The following is a 12,544-nucleotide window of genomic DNA, read 5'->3' as shown; positions in this document are numbered from 1 at the left end:
GTAACAAGTGATGAGCCATGGAAACTTCTAGTTTATTTCCATATTTCACTTGCTAGTATAAATGATAAAAAAAAATGTTTGGAGGAGATTGATAAAATCTTGATGGCTTCCTTTTTCCATATAAGTTTGCTTTTCCTTGCAATCCATTTAGAAGGTTTGGAAACAAGTTGAAAATATTTTAAAATAGAAATAATCTTTGCAAGGTTAGAAGGTAAAAATGAGATGACTTGATTTTAGATGCAATTGAATTGCTGAATATAGATCTCAATTCTGGCTTGTATACTTGATCCTTCTCGATCAAATGTATCTTTGCAGCTCAACAAGGATATTCTACTTATCCTTCTAATTCAATTCCTCTAAGTATGATCAAATCTTCAATTATGTTCCACATATTCAATCCTCAACTTGACCTTATATTTATATCTTACACATTGTTAAGTCAGCTTGAATACAACTTAGAATAATTAATATTCATCTTCTCAATCGGCTAGAAATAACAAACAATTCAACTAAACTCAATATGCCAAAATAAGAAAATCCTTCATTAGTCGACCCTACTTGGTAGATACTAACTTAAAGTGATTTTCCTGTGTTAACCAAGTAGACTTGGTTAACACTGCAGATTCACAAAGTCCATATGGTAACTAAGTAAGCTCGGTTAACACTGATTCCATCCAACACTTCATTGATCGAGTGAGCTCAATTAACACTCAACTTCTAAAAATTTTCCTTTGTCACCTGGGTGAACTTGTTAAACACTATATTTTGAACAAGGAAAACTCTAGAATGCTTTGCAGACACAAAAAACTATCTTCAATGCTCGAGTGAGCTCAGCATACATTGATTGAAAATGATGTGACATTTTGTGTAACATCAAAGACAATACCCAATTAATCAGTTGTTTCCAACAATCTTCCTCTTTGGCATTGATGGCAACACAACATGTCATAATGCAATGAAATTTTTGAGAAAGAATAAAATAAGGGACATATCCTTAGTTTCATTCTCATTCTCATCCATGAGAACTCCCTCTATCAGTGAAAATCCATCTTCAACATCTTCTTCTTATAGAAAACTCTATTTTTGATATCATAACGAGTTCATTTTATTTTTTCCCTCTTTGATATCTCTTTCTCTTTATCTTTATAAAAAAATTTATGAGATAGGACAGTAAACTTCTCCCTCTTTGACATCTCATGCCAAAGACAATATTTAGTTAATATTAATGTATCTTATGTACTGATTCATTTGTAATGTGCCTTTGTCAATATTGCATTAACTAACTGATCTTCAACATGATTTGGTTGATGCATCACTAAACTGTATTTAGTGAGCTTTAGATAGGGGAATGACCCCTAACTTACCTCTTAGATTAAAAAATGCATCCTTAGGTAATGGCTTAGTGAATATATCTGCAATTTGTTCTTTAGTATTAACATATTCCAATCTGACTTCTTTATCTTGTACCAATTCTCTCAAAAAATGACATTTTATCGAGTAATGTATTTTGTTTTGGTATGTATCACATGATTCTTTGATATATTAATTACATTGGTGTTATCACAGTATATAACCATTGGATCCTTGATCTCTATCTTCATACCTACCAATAGTTGCTTGAACCAAGCAATATTAAAACAATTAACTATAGCTGCCACATATTCTGCCTCTGCTATGGACCGAGAAATACAATTTTGCTTCTTGCTTTTCCATGACACTAGTCTTTTACCAAGAAAGAATGCTCCACCACTTGTGCTCTTTCTATCATCAACACTTCTTGCCCAATCAACATCTCTGAATACTTTCAATTCCAAATTGCCTCCTTTTTTGTACCATAAACCATATTCTTTAGTAGCTTTCAGATACCTCATGATTTTCTTGATTTCTATCATGTGATTTTCTTTGGGATTTGTTGATAATCTTGCCACAATTTTGACTACTAATGCAATATCGGGCCTTGTCTGCACTACATACTGCAATTTTTCACTCATTGATTTGTATGTGGTCTGATCTACTTCCTTGGAATAATCATTTTTGGAAAGCTTATGTCTAGTAGACATAGGAGTTCCAACTAGTCTTGACTCTCCTTAATATATTTAGATTGAGTAATGTAGATACCATCTTTCTTCTGTTAGATCTACAATCCAACAAAGTATTTTATCTCTTCAAACATAGACATCTCAAATTTTTTACTCATTTCTTCTGAAAATGCTTTGCTTCATTCATCATTTCCTATGAATAAAGTGTTATCCACAAATAGTTCTGCCAACACAATCTTCTTGTCTGGTCCTTCTTCGATATATAGGTTGATATTATCATTTGCTCTTTGAAAACCAATCTTTATCAAGTAGTTATGAACTCTTTCATACCAAGATTTGGGAGCTTTCTTGAGACCATGCAATGCTTTGTGTAATTTGCAGACCATATCTCTTTTTCTAAGATCTACAAAACCTTCAGGTTGTTCTATGTAGACTTCCTCATCAAGATTTCCCTTCAAGAATGTAGATTTTACATCCATTTGATAAATTTAAAACCTATTTGAGCTGCATATGCTAGTAAACTTCTAACACGTTCTAATCTTGCAACAGGAGAAAAAGTTTCACCATAATCAAAACCTTCTTCTTGAGAATAACCTTTACATACTAAGCTTGCTTTAGTTTTGGAAACTTCTCCATCTTCATTTAGCTTATTTTTTAATACCCACTTTGTGCCAATTATATTTATATCTTACACATTGTCAAGTTGGCTTGAATACAACTTAGAATAATTAATATTCATCTTCTCAGTCAACTAGAACTAATAAAAAATTCAATTGAACTCTATATGCCAAAATAAGAAAATCCTTTGGTAGCCAACCCTACTCGGTAGATACTAACTCATAGCAATTTTCTTGTGTTAACCAAGTGAACTTGGTTAATACTATATATTCACGAAGTTCCTTTGGTAACTAAGTGAGCTCGGTTAACACTAGTTCCATCCAACATTTCCTTCATTAACCAAGTGAGCTTGGTTAACACTCAACTTCTACAAATTTTCCTTTGTTACTCAAGTGAACTCGGTAGACATTGTCATCTAAACTAGGCAAATGCTAGAATGCTAGGCAGACACAGAAAATTGTCTCAAATGCCTGAGTGAGCTCAGCATACACTGACTGGCAATGATATGACATTTTATGTAACATCAAAGACAATACACAATTAATCAATTATTTCCAACATGGATATTTTTTCTAACCACATTCTTCATTAGGAAGTGGAAATGCTGCAATTTTACTCTAATGCCTTGTTGCAACTTGCTCTTTTGCGTTCCTAGACATAAAATGTGGATGTCTACAACAAATAGTTGGACAAGATCAAGTACTAGTTTTAAAAATGAGAGTAGGGGATGTTTCATGTTCAAGATAGTTGCACAAGATCTTTAAGTTTCAATTTCAAATAGTGTAGTTATCAAGTATGTTTCTTTTTTGTGTCTAAAGTTTGCATAGATTTTGAAATGTAATTGATATATGAAATATGTTACTCTTTATCTCTTTATTTATAGCTCTTCTTGAACTAATTTTAAAAAAAATTTAATAAGCACTGCTCAATACAAAAAAAAACATTACTCAGATTATGATCTTCATCTAGTGAGTTAGTCTCGAAAGAAAGGGATGCAAAACTAGAGCAAGAAATGCAATAATGTAACTAACATAGGATAAATAATAGTTGATTAATGGTTGTAAGTAAAGATGATTGCATGCAATGAAGCTTCATAATGTACCATGTGATAAATAATTTCTTTAGAACATAGACTGGCAAATATGAAATTTTGGCATCTATGTTTTAGGTCTTTAAAAAGAGACAAAGAAGGTGTTAATGTGTAATTTCAGTCAGATTGAATTGATCTAGAGTTAACCCCTTATGATTATTGGTTAAACATTATTTCATTTTATTAATAATCAATTACTTACACACACACACACACACAAAACAAGTTACAATAAAAATAATCCTAATCAATACATTCACTCATAGGCAATAAACATCTCTTAGAACTCAAAGTTGTAGCAATTGTTGTTGTGTGTGAAATCTTTAAAACTAGGCATTGCAAAGATTCTAGTTTGTTTTTGAAACATGTCTTTCATGCTTGTATCTAAGATGACATGTTTATGATCATGCATTAAGATATATTTTAGTTAATGAGTTTTGATGTGTTACTATGGTATCATTTAAACAATTATTCTTATGCTTTATTTGTGGCTTTTATACATGCTTTTATACATAGTTCTATTTCAATCCTCATGTACTAATATTTTGGCATTAACTGCGTATCACACAACACCATATTTACATCCTACCCTTTAAGATGATCATAAGATTTTCTCACACTATTAAGAATGAGTAGACAATGCTAACATGAATTAAAAAAATGATAAAAAAAAATTAGAATATTGAATTACTTGCATTAGCTTTTTGAAACAACTATTACAAACATATGCTACTAGTTTCCTCTTATAGATCCCCTTGATGCATCAAGGCCTATTGTACAAAGTATTAGGTTTCTTAGAAATTATGTGGTTATCATTAAGTGCATAGACACACTGTGAGTAAAATGTGCGACACTCTAACATAAAATTCAAGATCTTGAATTAGCAAGCCAATGATATAAGTTGAGGTCATTTATGTTACATACACATAAATTTCACACTTCATTATGACTCTTTATCTACCACTTACAAAAAGGACATATTTTAGGTATACACATGCAAATATTTGTTGATCTTGTATTGGACTATTCATTCCTAATCATAACCATGACCCATATTCACTTTGTCATGCTTATGATCCAATTTTATTTTTCCTACCCTATTATTATGCATATTTTAATATTTTCTTTTTCTCTTTCTTTGATTTGTGGGTGTGATTTATGAGGCACACACAAAATCAAGGGAGCATTCTTACTAATCATTCTCAAATTTTATGTGTAATCCACAAGTGGAGTATATCAATGTTTTAGGTATCTTGATTCTATTTGTAATGGTGACAATCACTTATGTATCACTATTTTCCTACATTATTAAGCTTGAATTACATGTATCTTGCATGCACACCAAAGCTAAGAAAAAGTAATGGTGACAATTGCATGTATGCATTTTTACTATTTATTTTAAGTTCCTTTTTACATGTGCTCCAAGCATTTGGTTTTAGCCCTTTTTTTGAATTCTTTGGTGCCCTTGTTATTGCCATTTTCTAGTTGTCCATCAAAACATAACTTGATCTACATTTAGATATTTATTAGCACTCAAATTATCTATTCTTCTTCAAAGTTCTTTTTCACATTTATAGGTTTCACTTAGTCAAGTTTCATGATTTGTGAGAAAAGATCCTATTGAATTTTAACTCAAGTTCAAATCTAGGCTTTTGCTACCTCACCCTATTTAGTCATTATACACCGACTTCAATACAAAATATTCATCTTTATATATTGTGAAATCCAACCACTCTAGTATCAAACATAATAGCTCCATTAAACTTTGCATCATTGAAATATCATAACATCAACATTGCATTAGAACTCTAGCTATACTACATGACTGCATGTTGTCTTCAACTTTCTCTTTGTACTATTGACTGGATAGCATGGATTTGACCAAAGAATAACACTTTTAGTTTACAACCACTTGTATGTTCTCTATTAACATCACTCCTTACAAGATATTGATGCAAATAGTTTCTATAAAATCAAAATAACAAAGTTCAAATTGAAAAACATCAATTAAACCATTTAAATTTCTCACATCTTATTGTTATTAGCTGCTTCTCGAAAAAGCCCATGTGACTTTGTATTTTTTGGTTTCCTTTAGTTTTTAGACCTAACTCATATGACTCTAGAACTTGCCCCAGGTAAATTTTAGAAAAAAGATATTTTTCCCTCTCACTTTCTTTCTCTTTTGTATGTTTGATTATTTAAGTTAATCTAATCTAATAAACTATTTCAGAAAAATCTTGCTATCAAAATAAATTAGAATACCACTCAATAATTACTTTCGGTCTCATGATAGGCTCCTAGCTTGGCCCCAAAAAAGAAAAAGAAAAAAAAAGGTCTTAATCTAACATATTATAAAATCCAAAATCGACATCAAACCATGGAATCAATATCCCAAATCAAATATCCATAATCATGATACTTAATTAATCTAAATCTACAATATTTATATATTTGAAAACCCACGAAAAGAGTTAATTGTTCCATTGAATGAATCAACACCATACTAAGACAAGGCCCCACTAATATCCACATCAATATAGTATGTCACACAATAGTGAGCTGTATGGCATGGGAAAATAAAATAATTGGATGCTACATTCCACTACATTAGAATAACATTAGATAGTGGATTTTGTCTAAAGCAACACTCAATATCAAATTTGATCCGTCCCAATTCATGCATACCTGTCGTCTAAGCTATGGTTTCTTAATGCCAAAGGTGGATCTTCCATGGTTTTGTTGGCTAACAATAATTTTGGGCCCCAATTTGTGGAAAGAGACGAAATATGTTGGATCAATTTCTAGGCTTTGACTATGCCAAAGTGCGGTGTGCGTAGGTTTTAAAGGTGGTTCAATTATTATTATTATTATTTTACTTGTCTAGGCTTGTAAAACCTAAGTCACATATTCTTTTCCAATACAAGGCATTCTCTAATTGGATGATTTTATATGAAATTTGTGTGGGATTTGCATTGACATGACCAAAATCAAATCTTGTATATTCTTGCATAATAATAGTAAGTTTTGTTGAGCATGACTTCTCTAGCAACCCTTCAATTATTTGCCACGGGTAAGAGTGTCAAAACTTTCAAAGGTGTGGGACTCATGCTCATATTTTGAGCCCGATTTTGATTGGACCAACTATGAGGCTTTGTATTATTTAAAGGGACCTAGTAATAAAGTATTCTAATGAATAGATGGTTTGTCTCAAGAGTCAAATTTATGATTTGTAAATAGAGAACATTACTAGCAATTCCTTCAGGGGTATAATAGGCATGTGAGGTATTTTGCAATAAGTGTAATTTTTTAAATTCTAGCCTTTTGACTAGCTATTAGTTGGTATAGCTTCTTAGTATCTTGTTGGTAGCTTGGGTGGTTGTTCTATACCATATTGTAATATTTTTACTACAATTTAACAATGTATTTCTATTTATTTATTTATTGATGTATTATTTAATTAAAAAATCAATCTACAATAAATTATATCGTGTATATTATTAGGTAGATTCTTAGTGTCTTGTTAGTTTAGATTTTGGCTTTGTCTTATCAATAATCTGTTGACCAACATTCACTAATATTTATTTATTTATTGCATTAATCAATAAAAATTATTCTATATGGTGTATATTACAAGGTTTTGAAATATATTGTTGATTAACTTGTCTAATGATTTGAGTTTGGTATTCTGGATGGACAACCATCCTCTTTCTTTGGAGGGGATATATATGTCTATCTTGCACATAGGATATATTCCTTGTAGTTGAAGCTCAGGAAGATATGAAGGTTCATGAAACCAATGATATTAATGTGAATGCAAGACTATGTAAATAAAATTCTCTCATGTTAATGTATGTTTTGACAAGTATAAGATGTTATGATCTATGAACTTTTAATGTCCATGTTATTTTAACCAAGAGTTAGTAATGACTATCACAACCAATTAGAACAATTCACTGTCACAGCATATGACAAATAATATACATAAAAATAAATATTCCTTAATGATGCCTATTTCTATAGTGATTTTTTATTGTACCAGTGATGCATACACAAATATAAAGTCACACAATTTATGTGGTACACATTTGTATGATTGTACAATTTCACACCTTTAATTATGGAATTTTTTTATGAAACCTCCATGGAAATGTCTCATAATTTAATGATTTTATAGTCATTTCTAGGGTTTTTAGGTCTTCAAGATGCAACAACATTATTAAATTTGGTTCAATTTGCCCCAAACTTTCAACAATCTCTTGGATAAAAAATGTTATTATGGTGCTCTACAACTGTTGCTCACTATTTTCCTACCTAAATTAATTAGTTACTTTGAGTCATAGTGGTAGATGTTGGAAACTTACAATTGGAACAATTGTTGTTTTGTCATTGATGTCAAATCTATGGATGAGACATATTTCCACCTAATCTAAATGTCATATCTATTTGATTAATGAAGAGGATTTGAGTGTTACTCATAACTATAGCACCTAGAGGAAGGGTTGAAGTAATGAAAATGAGTTACGATGGACATTAGATTAGATAGACTTTGATAAAACAAAGTATTTGTTTATGTCAAGGTAGCTCAGCTTAGTTGAGCAAAAGAGTAAAATACTAAGGAGTGTCGAGTAATGATAGTGTCAACAGAGCCATAATTAGTGCTAAGAAAATCTAGTGTTGATGGAGCATTAGCATCAACCAAGCAAGATAGTTGATGATGAGCCAGAAAGCTTAAACAATAATCGAGTATTTTAGTATTGACCGAGTGTCAGAATTCAGTGATTGTTGAGTGATAGTAAAAGATCAAATTCAAAGAAATCGTACAATCAAGTCAACTTAGTTGATTTCATGGTAGATATAAAGCATGTTGAAGATAAGGTTGATGAGTTGGATGATTAAATTCAAGGTGATGATTAGGTAAAGACCTAAACGAAGGATTCTAGAGAAGTTTCTAGAGGATGATCAAGAAGATGCACAGTTACATTGAATTTGATTGTAAACCCTAAGATCTACGATGGATGTAGAAAATGATAAAGCACAGATTGCCTATTTAAAATAATACAGAACCAAACATTTGGTGCCTAGTCCAACCCCAGCCAGTGTGTGTGTGAGTTTGTATGTGAAGAAAGTCATACAAAGAAAGGTTGGTTAGAAACACACAAGTGAGTGGATGCGAAGCTAAAATATAAAAGCTTGTAGATGTGATGTTGTTGTTGATAAGTCAATTTGATCAGAAGGCTTAAGTGTTGATGAGAAGAGTGGAATGATTTGTTGAAGGGTGCCGAAGCAGATCAAGATCAAAGATGACAATGAAAGGCTTATCAGTGAACTAACATAAGGCCTGAACAAAGATCTGAACCAACAAAAGTGAGTTGTAATCACACAAATCAAAACATACTATTTTCTTTCTTATCATTGTAAATAGTTTGTATTAAAATCTTTTTAACAGAGGTTGACCTAACACTCATTTGAAGACTTAACAGTTTGTGAAATCCTTTAACTAGGTGACATTCTAAATGGAATGATCAAAGTCCTCTTACAAGGCCACTCCTAATAGGGTGATTAAATCCTCTAACCATGTCACATTTAACAATGTGTATTGTAACCTTTAACAGGGTTGGATCCTAATAGAGCTCACTTCAAAAGAGTAACATATTGCTGGTAGTTTTTTCCAAATTGGGTTTCCACTTAAAATCCTAGTGTCAAACTATGATGAATGTCTTATGAATCTCTTACGTGTGATGATGTTTTCATTATGCAATGCAAGTTAAGTTTATGATACTTTTATAGTACAGACTGAGTAATAGTAGGATATGCATGGTAAGTAAAATAGTGATGTGCTTAATGTTTAAATGTTCAAGTGGTATATATAGACATTGAGTAACTGACTCATCCCCCTTCTCAGTTATTCTAAACATTTCTAACAATTGGTATCAGAGCTCAGTGCTTAAAAAGAAAAATTTGAAGGTACTTAAAGCTAAAGATCATGACAAACAAGCGAGATGTACCCAAGATGAATAAGGAGAACTTTCCTACATGGAAAACCCTGATGAAGCTGCACATATCCAGTATCAGTGATGCTTCTGTCAATTTTTTGAGCAATGAATATGTAGAGGTAACAACTACTCCTCTAACTACTAAAGAACTAAGATAGAAGTTAGATCACAACCAAATAATGTTGGAGATTGCCTTAGCCCTAAGCTATGCCAAATTTGATGACCTAAAAGATTGCAATACTACAAAGAAGATGTGGAATAGATTGAAAATAATACATGGAGGTGATAAAAATGTAGTAAGAGCCAAAGCAGAAATCCTAAGAGGTAAATTTGATGATATGAGAATGATGGAAGGTCAAAACATAGTACAATACTGCACAAGAGTTAAAGAGGTTGTTAATGGGTAAAAGTACAAAGTTGTGTCACCTTTTAGGCTGACTTATTAGAATGACTAAATTTGAGTATTTCTATCTAAAAAATAAATTTGTTCAAACATATGATCTTGATAAATTTACTTTAGCTAAGTTATATATGGTCTCACACTTTTCTAATTGGAAATGTCTATTAAATGCATGTTTTATACTAGTTAGTATCCAATTACTAAAAAAATACAATTTTGTTAGGATATTGATGTTTCAATAACTCTTACTATTTGTTATGATATTTTTTTAATAACATATAAACATAATTTAATAGAGCTCAAATTCAAGAATATTCTCATATAGAGTTTATAGTGTTTTAATTAGATATAGTATATTGTTAAAAAGTTCTATGAGCATGTATTTTAACACTTGAGAAGATGTCGATTTTGAGAAAGAAAAAAATACTAAATCATATTAAAAAATATTAAAAATTATATGACGTTCTAGAGGAGAGAGTCATCTTCTAGAATCTATAATTTCTCTTTTGGTTGGAATAGATTTATTTTGAAAAATGTGGTGGGAGATGAAAACTATCAATTTGAATAAGTTAAAATTTGAATCGTGATAAAAGAGAAAATATAGTTTTAAAGCCAATTTTTATTTTTATTTGTTCTAGCTACATCTGTTACCTATAACATAATCTGAGATCAAAGGGAAATGAGTTAATTTCTATGTAGTTTTGTGGTGGGAACTAGACCCCTAATTTCTAGCATTTTTTAGCAATTAAAAGTTATCTTTAAAAAAAATAGGAAAATATGTAATTTATTTTTCCAAATAATTATTAAAAATTATAATCCTAAACTTCATCCATTTCTATGTATTTCATTAGTTTACTTCATTTGAAAATTATAAACAATAATACCAGTTTTATGTGTTTGAAGGTGAACAACTATACTTTTGTTAGCCTTTTCCTTTGTAAAAGGGTGACACAGGTTTGTGGTTTTCCCTAATGCTAATCGATGAGAAAATGGAACAATTGAGGATGAAACAATGATAAGAAAGGTATTGAGGACTCTACTCCCTATCTATGCCATTAGAGTATCCACAATTCAGGAATTGAGATGCACACTAGGTAACAATTTGACCTTAGAAGGTGAAGTTGGTAGAATTACTACTTTTGAGATATCTAATTTTGACAACTACACACATTGAATCTTCTTTCAAGTCACAATTAATTCTTAGTAAGAAGAAAGGAAAACATGCGACGAGTGAAAGTGATAGTTCTGATGATGAGATTGATGAACTTGACACCCTCATTGAAAAAAGGTTTGGAAGAGGAAGAGGGAAATACAAAGGTAAATTACCTATTGTTTTTTTTTTATGCAACAAAGTTGGTCATATTGCTGCTAGATTAACGGATAGAGAAGACAAGGATGAAAAGAAGGAAAGCATGTACAAAGGAAGAAGAGATGAAATTAACTACATAAGAAGAAGGGATGAAAAAAGTAAGAAATCTTGTTATATTGCTGAAGAAGATATTGATAATGAATCAGAGAGTAGTGATGATGAAGTTGTCTATGTTTCTGTGAAAGAAGAGTTTGATAAAGATGAGAAAACTACATTAATTTTTTATGTGAAAAAATTATGATAGATGGATAATTGATAGTAGATAGTCCAATCATATGACTAGTGATAAAGACAGATTTGAAGATATTGGTCCACACAATGGTGGATGTGTTAAATTTGGTAATGATATCCCATGTGTTATAAAAGAAAAAGACACTATTCAATTGACTAACAAGATAAAATGTGAAAATATTTATTGGGTTGAAGGACTTAACTAAAATTTGTTGAGTGTTTCACAACTAAACAAATTAGGTTGCAAAGTTGAATTTCACAACATAAAGGCCAAGATATATGATGGTGATGGTAAGCTAATTGGAACTGGTGAGCAGACAAGAGGTAACTTATTCTATCTAGACCTATCAAAAGAGAAATGTATATTTGCACAACAAGAAGATGTTTGGTTATGGCACAAAAGATTATGTCATGTGAATTTTGATAATTTGGCAAATATCAATAAGATGAAGAAAGTGAGAGGAGTGCCTAAACTGAAGAAGCCTGGTAATGTTATGTGTAAGTATTGTCAATTAGGAAAGATGAGAAAGTCTAGTTTTAAGAGTAAAGGATATACAACCAGTTATATTTTGGAATTGGTTCATACTAACCTATGTGGACCCATTGGTGCTAAAAGTTACTATGGAGATCAATATTTCATTCTATTTGTGGATAATTACTTTAGAATGATGGATGTGATGTTTCTCAAAGTTAAATTTGATGCTTTTCAGTTATTCAAGTAGTATTTAGCCAGAGTTGAAAAAGAAATGGGGAAGAGCCTAAAGTGTCTGAGATCTGACAATGATGGTGAATTCATTTCACATG

This window comes from Cupressus sempervirens, chromosome 8 (genome assembly GCF_028749045.1).
Source record: "Cupressus sempervirens isolate cs-2001-9-10 chromosome 8, ASM2874904v1, whole genome shotgun sequence".
NCBI classification, from domain to species: domain Eukaryota; kingdom Viridiplantae; phylum Streptophyta; class Pinopsida; order Cupressales; family Cupressaceae; genus Cupressus; species Cupressus sempervirens.
The sequence above is the reverse complement of the archived record's forward strand: the minus strand, read 5'-3'. Positions refer to the sequence as shown.